This window comes from Rhynchophorus ferrugineus, unplaced genomic scaffold (genome assembly GCF_030347505.1).
Source record: "Rhynchophorus ferrugineus isolate W39M unplaced genomic scaffold, kcgeb_rfMv2 rfM9, whole genome shotgun sequence".
NCBI lineage: Eukaryota > Metazoa > Arthropoda > Insecta > Coleoptera > Curculionidae > Rhynchophorus > Rhynchophorus ferrugineus.
The window spans coordinates 9775621-9791783 of NW_027472588.1; the positions used below are offsets into that span (position 1 = coordinate 9775621).

Consider the following 16163-nt stretch of genomic DNA (forward strand, 5'->3'; position numbering starts at 1 on the left):
ATAAGGATCTGATCCAAAAATTATTGCTTTTTCCATACTGTATAAGAAAAATAACTTTTTTTAGAAAGTTAGGCATATATTATATTATAACATATACTTTATTTTAAACATATTGATGTTTTTATTTGATATAATCTATATTGGGTTTATTTTAAAATATATTTGAGTTAGCTCATTGTATTAATCCATTCGAAAATATTTTTCTTGTAAATTTAATTAATTCGCCTTTTTATATACCGAATAAAACGAAAAATGTAGCTGAACATATTATAATTAAATTAATTCATAACGATAAGGCCGAGTTTTTATTTAATTTTTTTCTGTTTGTGCCTCAGGCCACTTTTTTAACAAGGTTCCATATGTTTAAAACAACTTTGGTAATTCTTTTTTTTTCCTTATAAGCAGCTGCTTTTGTTTCGAATAAAAAAGTTAGAGAAAAAAACGAGACTTTTTCTTATAATATGTTCGAAACACGTTTGCTTGATCTGTGGTTTTTGTTCGCTCTGTGGATTTTTTTTGTTTCTCTACTGACATTAATTAAATATAAATTAAAAGTGTTTTTATAATGTAAAGTACATCACAAATATAATTTATCATTAATACAGTATCCTACAAATTCAATACATTTATTCCATTTATGGACTGTTATAATTACTTAAATATATTTAATCAAATTCATGTTCTATGCATCAATTTATTAGGGGATGAAGACATCGGAAGTCAGAGAAAGTTAAGTTTGGAAAAAAGAAAAAGAATAAGAAGTGGAAGATGTACTTGAAGATATAATTGGTAGGATACATTACGAGAAGAATATAAGTTATTTGGTATTCTTGAGTTTGTGTCCTAGTTTAGTGATATCTAACCGTTGAAGTACTTCTGTGTACCCTCAATTTCCTTTATGAGAGTTGGAATTCGAAGAATTCGGTGAAAGTAATTATATCCAAAAGTATATGGGTGTATCCACAAAAGTTCTAAGGACTTTATTCCAAAATACTTGTATTATGTTGATATTACTTCTCACAGAATATCCACATAACTGAAGTCCATAGGTCCGTATAAATTTTAATTTTTTTTTGAACAGCAGCAACTTATTGTGTATGCAAAATTTGCACCCATAAATTTTTTGTATTTTCAAAGGTTATAATTGATATACGTTTTTTGATTAAAAAACTGTTGGTTTCGAATGCATATTAGATTGAAAAGTCCCTGAAGCAGTATGCTTTCTTCTTACATTGCAAAAAATCCTTAAAACGTGTACTCCACTGATCTCAATTAACCATTCCATGTACAATATATATATCTCACCAACTCAGTAATTTTTTATTACTCCAAAAGGGTGGTATTTTTTCATTTTAATTAAGCTCTAAGATTTATAGCACTTAATCCTTTAGTGGGACTAAGGATTTATGTTTCTTTATAAAATATATTCAGCTTAAGAAAAATCAACGGATATATTCATTTACTTATATTTGAATGAATACTTTAGTATCTAATTTTCTTCTAAAATAATCTAGTACTTTGTTATATGATTACATAGCTGCCAATATGTGGTCAAGAAGTCAAAAATAGAGAACAGAATTGTCAAAATACCGAAATAAATACAGGAAAGTTTTGAAAGAAGAAGTAAAATGAATGATTATTTCAAAATCAATTTCAAATATCATTCAAACATACATTAGAATTTAGGATTAAATGAGATAAAATGTTTAAAGCCAAATTTGAAAACAACTAGAAATTGACACACTTTTGCTGAAGTGTTTACAGGGTAAAAGAAAGGAAAATATATTAAATGGAATATTGTTATACATAAAAAGTTATTTCAATCACTGAAAAAAATGCTAAAAAGAAAAAATTATGTGGTTTTTAAAACAGGAATTATAGTTGTATTTCACTAATTGTTTCTGTTAGTTTTCTTTCTTTGTTTATATTAGTTATTTTTTAAAATAATTTTATATATGCTTATTGAAAATTTTGTTATAATTTTTCTCTCTTCTTGTCTATCTTCTCTTTTTCTTTCTTTGAAATTTGAAACTAAATCATATCAATATTACTTAATTATTACTTAAAACCTACTCTATTCTAAAGCAAATCGAAATAAACCTATCATGATTAATTTGAAATATTTAATTTAGTAGACAGTAGAGAATCCAAAACATTCATTGAATAGTGATTTTTTCTATTGAAAAAATTGAATCTTTTAAGTATTTATAGATCTGAGATATACCATTACAAATAATGAATAATAGATACTAGAAGTTAAGAATAAATAATTTATTTAGTTTCTTCTAACTGATTTCTTCCAATTAACAAATAGTAAGATATGTATAATTTTTAACAATTATTTTAATTGAATGATAAACCTGATTATTATAGTATACATTTTTGGTGAAATCAGAAACTTCCATATATGGAAAACTTCAAACTCCGGAAGTATTTGTATAAATAATACTGTATTTTTCCTTTTTAATTTTGCATAGATATCTTTGAGACAATAAAAGGTCAATTGAAAAGTTCCCGACCCGATACATAGATGGCGCTACTAGAATTTAATCTATACGTATTTTAGTTAGCCTTAACCCTCAAAAATTCTTTGAAGGGAAAAATAGAGTTGAAGCAAAAACTTGGCTTGATGCCGAGCTTCCGGACACTGCCCCAAGAAAATCAACCGTCAAGGATTGGTATGCTAAGTTTAGACGTGGTGAAATGAGCACCGAATACTGTGAACGCAGTAGATGCCCAAAAGAGGTTGTTACCGACGAAAACATTAAAAAAATCCACAAAATGATTTTGAATGACCATAAATTGAAAATGAATGAAATAGCAGACACTCTAAAGATATCAACTGAACGTGTACATCAAATCATTCACAAATATTTAGGCATGAGAAAGCTCTGTGCAAAGTGGGTACCACGCGAGCTCACTTTTGACCAAAAACAACGACGAGTTGATGATTCGAAGCAATGTTTGAAGAAGATCAAGCGTAATAAACGCGAATTTCTGCATCGATATGTGACAATGGATGAAACATAGCTCCATCATTTCACTTCGAAGTCCAATCGACAGTCATCCAAGTGGACTGCGCACCATGAACCAGCTCCAAAGCGTGGGAAAACGCAACAGTCGGCTGGCAAGGTTATGGCGTCTGTATTTTGGGTTGCGCATGGAATAATTTTAATTGAATACCTTGAAAAAAGAAGGAACATCAGCAGCGACTATTACATAGAATAATTGGACTGTTTGAAGTACGAAATCGCCGAAAAACGGCCGCATTTGAAGAAAAAGAAAGTGCTGCTTCACCAAGACAATGCACCGTGTCACAAGTCCGTGAAAACGATGGCAAAAATCCACGAATTGGGCTTCGAATTGCTTCCTCATCCACCGTATTCTCCAGATCTGGCCCCCAGTGACTATTTCATGTTCTCCTGAAGAAATTTTCATCGAATGAAGAGGTGATCGCGGAAACTGAGGCCTATTTTGAAGCAAAGGACAAATCGTACTACAAAAATGGTATTTCAAAATGTGTACATGTGTAAAAATGTGTTTTACTATGGTAGGCCGGGGACTTTTCAATTGACCTGTTGATGCTTTCCTTTTATAACCACTTATATCTCCGTTAGTACGTTTATCCCTTTTGAAAAAATGAAAAAAGGACTTACCATTTATTTATGCAATCAAGAAACTTTTTGCGGTACTTTGAAATAATTCAATTCACTCGGTTTAAAAGTTTTCGGAAGTTTTTTTCGGCAAAGAAAAATATCTATCTGGCAAAAGGTAGTTTTCTTTCTGAATGTTGGGTCCTTTATTGTGTTAAAGTAATTGAAAACGTTTTACTAACCATTCCACTCATAGAGATCCCTTGCAAAGTAAGATGTTAAAAAAATAGAGCGAGACAATGGATTGTTTGATCAGTTTATAATATAAAATCAAATATTTCTTTCTTTCTTTGACCTACTATATCACAATCATCTTATTTTAATTTAGCATTGATGAGAAAAAAAGAATAAAGAGTGATGAGTAAAGAAACTTTTATTGAGAAAATATTTTAAAGTAATTTCCATCAAGAGAGAAAATATTAAGTTTTTCTTATGACCTGTTCTTTTGTGCTATATATGTGTATATTTTTTTGTGGCCTAGTAATAGTTGCCAGGTAATGAAGAAGTATCAATATTAATTTTTTCATATCATATACGGCATTTTTTTCTAAATTTGTCATTATGCCAATACGTAATCGATCCAACAAAGCCATTCCGCTATTAACGCCCATATGGCAATCAATATTCAGAATCTGATGAGTATTCTTTCATGTATTAGCGAAATTACGAATATTACAATGCTTTATTCAAAGGCTTCAGCGCTATGTCGAAAAAACACATTTGTTGCGACTTCTGTCAATGATAACACTAGTCCACATACATCTTTGGTGACTTGAGAACAATTGAGAAAAATTTGCTGGTATTTGATGATTATAGTATAGGATTTCTGCAAAGCCGACTTAATAGTATAAATCTGGTTTCAAAAGAGGCTTCTTTTGAAACCAGATAAAGTAAAGTGAAAAGTAAAGAAAAAACATTGATGCAGTTTTAGCGCGGAAATCTCAGAAATATTACAGTCATAGAATTATGGTGTTACCAGGGATGTGACAAATAAAAAACCGTTGATTAAAACGTTACACATATAAGTAATCAACGGTGAAAATAGAGTATTTTAATTCCTATTTTTAGTTAACCAACACGTTTATATATGGAAATCGAATTCTTGTTAGCTTAGGTCTTAAATGCCATTTGTCTACATTATCTTGTAGAGTAGTTAATGTTATCCGGGTTTCTTAGGAGGGTAAGATTTTTACTTGGATTAAAATGTTTGCCATAGGTTTCTCTTGCTTTGTTGAGTGTTATTAGCTTTCGTGAATAAACCACAAAGAAATTAGTTAGCAAGAATGTAATCTCCTTTTTTCGTTTCCTTCTCCATGAAAATTAATTAAGTTTTCGCCATTTCAAAACACAAAATCAAGCCACTGAAAAAACATAATAATGTATCTAAACTATATATTTCTTAAGATTCATCTGTTTTAGTTTCTTTAAATAAATATGAGCTATTATGTTTGAATATATATTTACATATATAATAAAAACAATTCTAATCAGTATATATTATGTAAAGGCTTATAAATTCGTTTTGAAGGATTTTTATTTAAAGCTTTATTTAATTAAGATTTTTATTTTTATTGTGGGAGATCGGTAAATATATATTTTTAGCATATCCAGGAATAGACACATTTTTGTCATATTCATAAGCAGTAAAGCGCTGCTAAAGCACGCGCTGATAGATCACGTAACATACGTCGGAACAAGCAATCGGAAGCAGCAAAGTCTAGATAATATTGCAGGTGGGGTAGCACTTCCAATTTTAATCTTTCCAAGTATGCTTTCCCGATTTTTCAACACATGGTCGAACGTCCTCGTGCTAAAAAATAACCTTGTGTCTCTACTCGTGTTCCAGCTCTTTTGTACCCAGTGCTAGGTTTAAAAGTATCAGTTTTATTCAATGGTTTGGTTCCATCGAATAATGAATTTAAATCATCGCCTTCCAATCTTTTTTGCCTCTGCAGAATGCCCGTTGACTTTGCCGTCACTTTTAAAACAACGAAATCAGTATTTACATATTGAAATCGATGGATTATGGTTGCCGTAAGCTGTACACGGCTCGATGGCCGTCAGCAGCCTTTTTCTTCAAATGAAAGTAAAACTATCCGCAAATTCGATCTACTCGGTTCAAATTCAGATATTTTCAATCCATTTATAAACATATTTTGTTCACACTTCGACGAAATGATATAATATGATCTGTTATAAATCATTTAAACATAATTTATGGACCTATGCATTTTAAAATATTGAGCTTCGATTTAGTTCTAGTTCTAGGTGGATTTTCTGCAAATTCAACTCAACAATATATCAAAAGAATGAATAAATACTAGTTAATTTTTTAATGAATAAAATTAATTGATAGCATAATATCATATAGTATGATAACCACATTTATTGTTACTATGACTCCTTATTATGTTAGACATTTTCTCATTGCTTATTTAGAGATGTATTTGGTTTTCGTCTCTATGATAATATTGCAACTATATTTAGTCCGATATATAGAGAGGAGACCTTTTGTATTGCTATAGCTCTTTTCATTGAATTCTTTAACCATCATACAGGAGTCAGGCATTCTTAGCCGGTTTCTTAAGATCTCTTTAATTGATATAGATTTGTATTTTATTACTTATTATTTTTACTTTCCTTGCTAGTTTTCGATTGTTCGTTCATTGATTCGCGAACTTGCCTTGAACAGGACTGGATACTGACGTATGGGAGCAAAAGTTGTGACTGTGATGGATGAGGTCGTTTCAGCCTGAAAAATGTGAAGGTTACCGGTGAGGCGATACTAAGCTCCCAGCATGTCGTGAGGCGATACTAAGCTCCCAGCATGTCGATCAACTCGCGAACAAGCGCGTTTTTAGAAGAACTTGACCTGAGTTGTTTGTGAAACGATTGAAATATGAAATGCTGTTGTGTGTGTCAGTTTCAATATGAATTAGGCTATTTCTGACAAACCATGGAGAATTTAAGATTCTCCTGAAGGGCTTATCTTGGAAAACTTGAAGCCGTTTCACCTGGTTGGGTGTAACAAACTTGAAGTAGACATTAGATCCGTAGAGGAGTACTGACCGAATTAACATCTTGTAAAATAAGCATTTGATGGAGATGGGAAGTCTGCTAGACGGGCAGATCAGAGAAGATAGCACGTGTATTATCCCCGAACATTTCTGGATTGCTTTCTGGATTTGGGAATACCAACCGAACCGTCGGTCAAAGTGGAGACCTAGGTACGTGACGTTATCCAGCCATGGAATTGTTGCGGTCGAGCTTAAGTTGCGTAATGCTTCTTATGTAAAATAATGGCCTGGGTTTTCAGAGGGTCCAGAATTTGAAACACTAGACCGCATGATCGAGTTGCTTCTGCAAACATTTTTGAATTGTAACCTCGAACTTGGAGGCCATGGAGAAAGCAGTGTCATCAGCGTAAAATGCGACGTCAATGTGCTCTTCCTGATCTTGACCTGCAAAAACCTATCCGATAGGCTTCGAAATGGCACTGAGAAGACTGATGGGCCTGTAGTCAGATTGAGGTGATTTTGCTCCTTTCTTGGGAATAACCGTTATATGTGCGTGTTTCCAAGACGCTGAGAAATGTTGTAGTCTCATGATGGTGTTAATGATAATTGCCAGTTTCGCGAGCTGCTTATACGGGAGCTTTTTTAATTGGGTAATCGATATTCCGTGGAAACTTGGAGATTTTTTGGTTTGAAGTTTGCCGATCATAGTCTGTAGAGACTTTGGAGACACGAAATGGTTGAGAAGAAAGGCTCGAGTGACAGGCTTCTTGATTGAGTTGGATTCGTTGATGACAGTATTGTTGTCTTTAGGTTTAGTGTTCTCTGCGGGAGGGAGGCATTTCATCTGGGCCTCGTAGGTCTCTGCGAAGAGCTCGAGATTATCTTGGTCAATGACTGCAACATTTCCTGTAACCGCTGAATTCAGGGGTGGATAACATTGTGGGTCTTCCCCACGAGGCATTTGGAGACACGCCAGAAGGAAGAGCTGTCCAGTCTTTCGTCCGCGAGGAATGAGCTCCATTTCATCGCTCACCAGGTCGAGACGGCCTCCCTTACCTCCTTGCATACTCTGTTAATCTGCATAGACCATTTTTGATGCGAATTTCACCTTTAAGAGAAGCGGGAAGGTTGTTTGTCCACGGTAGAAATTGTGATGAAATTTCGACTGTGGCAGATTCGACAGCAGGGTGTATATCACGAGTTAGCTTGAGTACGGCTTCCTCAAGCTATTCTGGAGTGTTAATGCTAGTTTTCCCTGATTATTACTTATTATTTTTCCTATTTACTTCTCACTGTTGCACTTTTATTTTTTGTGTTAGTTTTCCTCTCTTTTCCAGATCTACTCTATTTTATTAATAATACCTTTTTCCATCTGGTTTTTCTGGATATTACTAATTCCTCTTAATAAATGCTATCTAAACGTAATATTTAAACGATGCTAAATCGATTTTCAGTATTTTTACTCGTATATCCCGACTAGCGCATCTAAATCGAGCAATTACTCAGAGAGACGATATCTCACAAGATTGGATCGGAAATAAGAGCCAAACAACCTGCAAATGTAAAACTGCAGTGCGGCCACCACTGTCGCTTTATCGACACACAGCGTGTTCTTGACGTCACGCCCGGTCTGTTACGTCATTCGGCAGCAGTTGCCGCTGGGCTGTGCACAAAACTCGTAATCCGCGAAAACGCCGCCATCGGTCAAGTTTTGTAAAAAACGAGATTCTAGGGCACGACAATGTGAAATATATATTCCGCACATGTAATATGTATGAGGGTGATAATTTAAAATTCGAATTTAATTAAAAAATTCGCACCGATTTTATAAATAGCCGATTTGCATAAATATGTTTTACTTTGCATGCGTGGCGGGTTTATTTCATGTAGAAAAATATGAAATTTATTCAACATACAGAAATAATTTTCAAAAAATATATAAATATTAAAATAACTTATTAAAATTAAAGCATTTGGAATATACATCTTGGCGATATGAAACCTCTAGCAACTTGGTTCGTGTTGTTGCTTTAGGTGTAGATTCTACTTTCATCTTCGGGTATTGGTCAAAACAAGTGAGAATCAGAAGAGGTAATATTTAGCGAATATGGCGGGCTGTGCCGAAGACTATCAATGTTTTTCATGAAGATTGTCCCTTATGACCGAACATTGTCATGTTACCACGTCACGTGTCGAGGATCTACTTATATAATGTCCTTTTTTCCAATATTGGACTCAAATACATCAGCGACAGTCGATAACAATGCTTTATGATGGTTTCGTTAAGTTTAAGTTTCCAAATATTCGTTTCAGACAAACTTCAGTCCAATGATTGAAGTCCATTTAATAGCTATGTATTGAAATGAGCCTTATTTTTTCAATATAGAGCGAGAGATATACAATTTTAATATCAATGTGATTACGAGAGTGTGCCACAAGATTAGCATTGTTTTTATAGCCATTAGACCAGCATTGTACTTAACTTATACTGATGATTTTCCTAAATGTGAAAGAGTAATAATGGCTATATTTACCGATGATACTGCCTTACTCGTTACAAATAACAATATTGGAATCACTGCAAGGACTACAAATTGGCTAAGAAATGAAGAATAACATTAAATTTTATAAGATAAAAATATTACTTGCCAACGATAATTTGTTCTACAATAATTCCATATAAAAACACTTTAACTACTTGGGCATGACACTAGAACCAAATTCTAATGGAAAGAACATATTGACAAAAAACGAGCAGAGACTATATGATGCTCAAAAAATGTGGTGGTTACTCAGATGACAATAGAATTATCAATTTGCAACAAATCTAAATTGTATATATAAAGAACTTGCATTGCATTGTAGCAGCACTGTTAACGCCACATAGTATATTAGAAATGGAGACCACAAAGACTTAAGGATACCAACGGTTAGAGGTTTTGCAAAATAAAAAACACCAACTAACATTGTTTAGAAATAAAAACGCTAAGGTACTACGCTTTGCTACTCCACAACAGTTGATCTACCCGGAGGCTGAAGAGATAAAAAAAAGTTGAAGAGATATACGAAAATAAAATAAATTTATAGATAGAATAGTTAACAAGTGTCCAATAAATTAGAAATTAACAATTTGGTAATTGACTTCTGAGTAATTCTGATATGATGGCACAGTGCTGATAATTACCAATACAGAGTGATAAGAACAGAAAAAACCTTATAGATGTGTATATAATTAATATAGGCTAACTGTAGAAAATCATATTGTAGAATATGAAAATATTTAGATGCATAGATATTTGTGTCGTTTATCGTTTAGAATATACATGAGTAACAGGTTATAATTTATGTAGTAGTTTTATTTATGTTACAATGTAGTTATTACCTATAATTTTATTTAAAAAAATGTACGCAGACATTAAAAGGATAAATTCAAATATTTCAAAATGACTTAACAAGAAAAGGAACGAATAAAACAAGGACTAAACGTAAAAATTGACATTTTGCACTAATGAAAGTAAACTACATTATTTTTATATACAACTATTAATTAGGTATATTAGCACTGCAGGAGGTACAACACAAAAAACTCACTCAGAACTCTACCTCATAGATGAATGGAAAAGAGTTCAATGTAAGTATAATAAAACAACTCTAACCTAAAAATTATTGCGATAATATATGAACTAGATGTAATATAATATTCAAATAAATTATATTTTATAACATTATTTTTGTTTCAATTATCTTATATACATTAAAATTTTATCGTCGGAGTCAAAACAAATCAGAACTTAAATTTCATGCGCCAATTTTGCCTTATAAGTTTTGATAAGAAAATGTCAGAACAGAAAAGACTTTTATTACAAATATGTAAGTTGCTGTTTTGTAGAAATTGGTGTAAATGTTTTCCAGCGGTCTTTACCGTCCAAAATACAGTTAAAAAAAGACGGTAGATGATAGGAGGGATCTCGAGAAGCTGCAGGCATGAATAACGAAAACCGTACATTTTCGAGAGCCAAAAAATGACGAGTTCATAAATGTTTTACTCCCGACAAGAGAGTGTGTTTGAAAGCGAAGGCGTTCTGAAATTCGACGATTACATAACCGTCAGACACACACACATACAGCGAGTATGCCGGCCGAGCGGCAGGAAAAAAAATTAACCGTCGCGTGCTCCCGAAATTCCTCTGCACGCGCTCACAGCGACGTCCGACTCTCGGCAGGACCGCCTGAAAGCGCGAGCGAACGAGCAGCGCCTGCCGCCTTCTACGCAGTCGTGGACACCCGTTCGGTTGGTGCAATGACGAAAATCAACTGGCCGCGGTGTATTAAATCGCCCTGCGAACCCGTTAATTTCCCCAAGTAAAAATGTCGTGATCGTCGCATATCCCGAGCCCCCCGAAACGGTAGAGGGTCATCGCGAGCCGCACGTCCATCACCACGTCGAGAAATCCGGGTCGAACGAGCCCCCACACGTCCGGAGAAACACGGTCCCCAGTCTCCCCGTTCGATTTGGAGGTTATAATCGCGTCGAAGTGATACGGCCCGCAGTAGTTCATTCTTATGATATATTAGTGATTCCTAAATTAGTTTTAGTAAAAGAGAAATAACAACAGCAACAACGGTCGAACGAACAACGCAGCGCTACAATAATTTTTCCTAGGGTCTTTAATTTAAATTAGATTTTACGAAAAATAAAACACGAAACGTAAGCTAACCTTTTTTCCCCCGTTTAGTCGTACGATATTTACATAAAATTTTAGGGTAGATCTGAGATATAGTTGGTGTATAGTTGCTTTCACGTCAAACCTACAGAATAGGTTTAGTGCATGTTACCTGAAAAAATATATACTTCATAAATCATGAAGCATTCAATACAGTTACGTACGAATTAAATCATCTAGAGGTAGTTTTAGACGATTCTATACGTAGATATACACAATTGATACGTAAAATATGGAGAGGGTGACTCCCAAACATTAATGCTTTAATTAAAATATTATTTATTCAAAAACATCAGCTTAAAAATTAATTTTTTCCGGTTAATCATAATTCTCATATATAGTAATTCTCTCGCAATAATATCGTAAAATGAATATTTTTTCTTGTTGTGGCTTCAAATTATATAATATTAGTTACATAATCCAGTAATTGAGTTTTAATTTGTTTAAGGCACGAAACATCAGTGAATATGGATTAAATCATATTTATAAAGACAGTTTTAAGTGATAAAAATTATCTTCGAACACTGATTTAAATATGTTCATTTAAAGCAAAACAAACATTGATTAAAGATTGCTCTTAAACAACGTTAATGTTACCATATATCTATATATTTGATTATACTTAACTTTTAAATAGCCCAAAAAAAATTAATCCTTTTTTTTAGGAATTTGGTAGTTTTTTCTTTATTATATTGTAAAATTAATGTTATCGTTCTTACTGTTTTCAAATTATGTAATTTGTGTTACATAATCTAGTAATTTAGTTTTATTTCTCCAAAAGGCATGCTTAATTATATCAGTTTTCTTATAAATCATAAAGCATCAAATATAACTCAACTTGAACTAAATCATATTGTTATAGATACTTTTAAGTGATTAATATTCAGAAACAGATTTTCATGAATAAAGTATGAAAAGATAACACCTAAAATAAATAATATAATTAGAATTTTATGTATACACAATTTTTCTGTTTAATGAATAATATATTCCAATCATAATTTTCATTTATAGGAGAAAAACATTTATGTTATGTATTAGATATTAGATTGTAGTTTCGTTACAAAGCAACATAGTAGAGAATATTTATTATTTTATATTATATTTTAAAATATATTCTTCTTGTTAGTATTTTCAAATTATATAGTTTGGGTTAGATAAACCAGTAATTGAGTTTTAATTTGTTTAAGGTACAAAACATCAGTGAATATGAATTAAAACATGTTTATAAAGACATCTTCAGCTAATTAAAACTATTATTGAGAACAGATTTAAATATTTTCATTAAAAGAAAAACATACATTGATTAAAGATCGCTCTTAAACAACCTTAATGTTACCATATATCTATATATTTGATTATACTGAACCTTTAGGTAGTCCAAATAAGATTATTTCTTATTTTATTAGAAATCTGGTAGTTTTTTCTTTATTATATTGTAAAATTAATGTTATCGTTCTTACTGTTTTCAAATTATGTAATTTGTGTTACATAATCTAGTAATTTAGTTTTATTTCTCTAAAAGGCATGCTTAATTATATCAGTTGACTTATAAATCATAAAGCATCAAATATAACTCAACTTGAACTAAATCATATTGATATAGATAATTTTAAGTGATTAATATTCAGAGACAGATTTTCATGAATAAAGTATAAAAAGATAACACCTAAAATAATTAATATAATTAGAATTTTATGTATACAAAATTTTTCTGTTTAATGAATAATATATTCCAATCATAATTTTCATTTATAGGAGAAAAACATTCATGTTATGTATTCGATATTTGATTGTACTTTCATTACAAAGCAACATGTTTGAGATTATTTATTATTTTATATTTATATTGTAAAATTAATATTCTTCTTGTTACTGTTTTCGAATTATATAATTTGGGCTACATAATCCAGAAATTGATTTTTTAAAGACATACATACTTATACCATAAACAGATGTCTTATGATAAAATATCAAACTCCTACAATAGATATAAACACATTTATAATATGTGTCAGTTTAATAAGATATATTTCCTGGTTTAACATTTCTCATCTAAAGTAAACAAAACGTTGATATAAGAGTGTTTTAAAACTATATTCATATTATATCTATATATTCGAATGTACTTTTGTTACAAAGCATATAATTGCGATTATTATATTGTTTCTTATTTTATTTAGAGTTTCATTATTTTCTATTTTTTGCTTTAATGAAAAATTAATGAGTTCAAATTGTATGACTCGGGTTACATAATCCAGTAATTGATTTTTTAAAAGAAATACTTAATTATATCAAAACATAACACTTATAAATCATAATTGAACATAAATCATATTTATATAAACATTTTTAGGTGATTAATATTATTTTTGAACAATAACTTACGTAAATAAAATAAACAGAGATAACTCCCTACTGATAAATATATCATTTAATTAGAACATCACCTATACCAATTTTTTCCGTTTTACAAATTTTTTTTCCGGTTAATCGCAATTTTCACCTATAGCGAGACATGAGCGAACATAAATCATAAATATAATTAAGTAGGCTTACATAAGTAAAATATGGAAAGATAATAACCTGAAATAAATAATTTGATTAAAACATTGTTAATAGACAATTTTTCAGATTATTAAACAATATTTGATGCTTAATCATCGATTATATAGTTTAAATAATCATGTAATTGGGTTTTGATTATATTAAAATAGATGTAAATTATAAAACATCGAGTATAATCGAACCTTAATTAAATTATTTTTTACCTTACATAAATAAAATATAGAGAAATTAAAATATAAAGAGATTTAATAAAATATTGTTTATTTTATATTATTTAACGATTATTAAATTATTTAAATTTATCAGATATTTAAATATAATCAAATATAAAAGTACATCCTAATGTAATATGAATAATGTTGTTGAATAATGCTCATACACCCCAAAAATAGTAGTGTTTTTTTAGTTAAGCAATGCAACTCGGAACACTCTATATTATTTTTTTTTAAATACATAACAGTGTGGTTATTTTTATTTTACTAAAAACTTTATTTGCAACTGTTGTTTGGTAAATAATTGCTAAATAATAGCTGGACTAAACTTATAAACTTACATTCATATAAAATTATTTTTAAACAATATTTGAATTTTGTCTGCATATTTTATAATTGTTTTGTTATATTGTAGTAAAATTTTCTTATATAAGTAGCTTTCGATTGCAGAGAATTCGTAAGTGGTTAGTTTTAATAATCAAACGATTTTAAATCAATTAATTTAATTATTTGTATATATTTCTTATTATTCGATGTATATTGTTAATTTTTGTAAAGTTTTTTTTGGGACATAGGGCAGCTATTACCTCATCATTTAACTAAAATCGTTTTCAAATTTTTCTTGACATACGAAAAAAGCCATAAGTCAGCCGGAGGTAAATCTGGGTAATAAGTTGAATGCTGCAATTCAAAATTGTGCAGCTAAAATCGTATTTGAATATAGTTTATTTATCTGCATTATTAGGGAAAGCGATTCCAACATACTTGATTTATAATTATGCTCGATGAATTTCTCTTTTCTCGATGTTCCTTTAACCTGTTTTTTTTGTGGAATATCTACTGTCAATATATTCAATAAAACAATATTTAAAATGTTTATTCTTTAAGCATTTTGTTCTTCCATGAATCAATATCCTAACATTCAATATTCTTCTATTCTGCAAAATTAGATTGTAAATACATTTATTAATGATGAGTAGTGATAATAACTTTCATATACATTGTTACGTTTGTGTAATTGAACGAAATTGAGAGTATTGTTACTTTTTAATTTTTCGATGCTCAAATTTTATACTTCTTGTAACTTCAGAATAATCATATTTGTAAAATTGAGTAGATTAATAGATATTAGATTAGAAATTCACAAAACTAACATAGTTTTAAACGATATTTTATGATTAGAAAGTTAGTTAGTGATATATAACAATATTTATTTAGTGGATATAAATTTAGTAAAATATATATTAAGGTTTTGTTTTGTATATATAATATATATAAATATTCTATATATTTTGGGTACATAATGGAATCATAATTGGGAAGAGTGTACTTTTTTTTTTTGATACACGAGTATATGTTTTTTTAAAGTGCAAAAGGTTTACTGGAAATTACAGTTTATTAGTTTTATTAATAATGTTATGTTTATCCGATTTAGATATTTTAAAAGTTTTAGGTGATAATTTGAAAAATCTGTTTTTCTAAAATATGTTCGAAAATATCCGAACCCATATAGAACTGATCATTTTAACAAAAATACAATATATTCGGTGTCTTATATATTAAACAAAAATGAGACTTAAATATCATCAAAAACAGTGTAATTTATTTGATATTTAACCAACACCTTTGAAGTTTCGAATGATATTAATTAGATTCTATTTCGATTCATCTTGATGATTTAAAAACCAAGTGCTCGTTAAAAATAAAACTAGGAGAACATATTTAAATCAAAATAAGATTCGAGAACAAAAATTGACCCAACCCATTGTGTTAGTATATTAAAATCTTTACCAAATAAAACAAGACATATCATTACTTATTTCGGATTATTTACTATTCTAGTTAAATGTTATTTAGATACAGAAAATTGTTAAGTTAATACATTTTTTTCAAATTATTTATTATAGCAATCTAGCAAATTTATACTAATAAGCTCCTTATTTTCTACGGTAGACACTGTTCATTTAACATCTATGTCCCTGATTTTAA

The 16163-nt window shown here is 30.3% G+C and overlaps 1 protein-coding gene across 6 annotated transcripts in view; it reads left to right on the top strand.

Annotated features, from left to right (window-relative positions):
* Hk (potassium voltage-gated channel subfamily A regulatory beta subunit hyperkinetic) overlaps positions 1–16163 on the top strand; it is a 225237-nt gene that overhangs the window by 144034 nt on the left and 65040 nt on the right. The window contains exon 1 of one of the 6 annotated variants that reach the window (XM_076413089.1): positions 11245–11378. The exons of the other annotated variants lie outside the window; for them this stretch is intronic. The gene's annotated coding sequence lies outside the window, so the exon portion shown is untranslated. Of the gene's footprint in view, positions 1–11244; positions 11379–16163 lie in introns of those variants that run through there. 6 annotated transcript variants of the gene reach the window in all.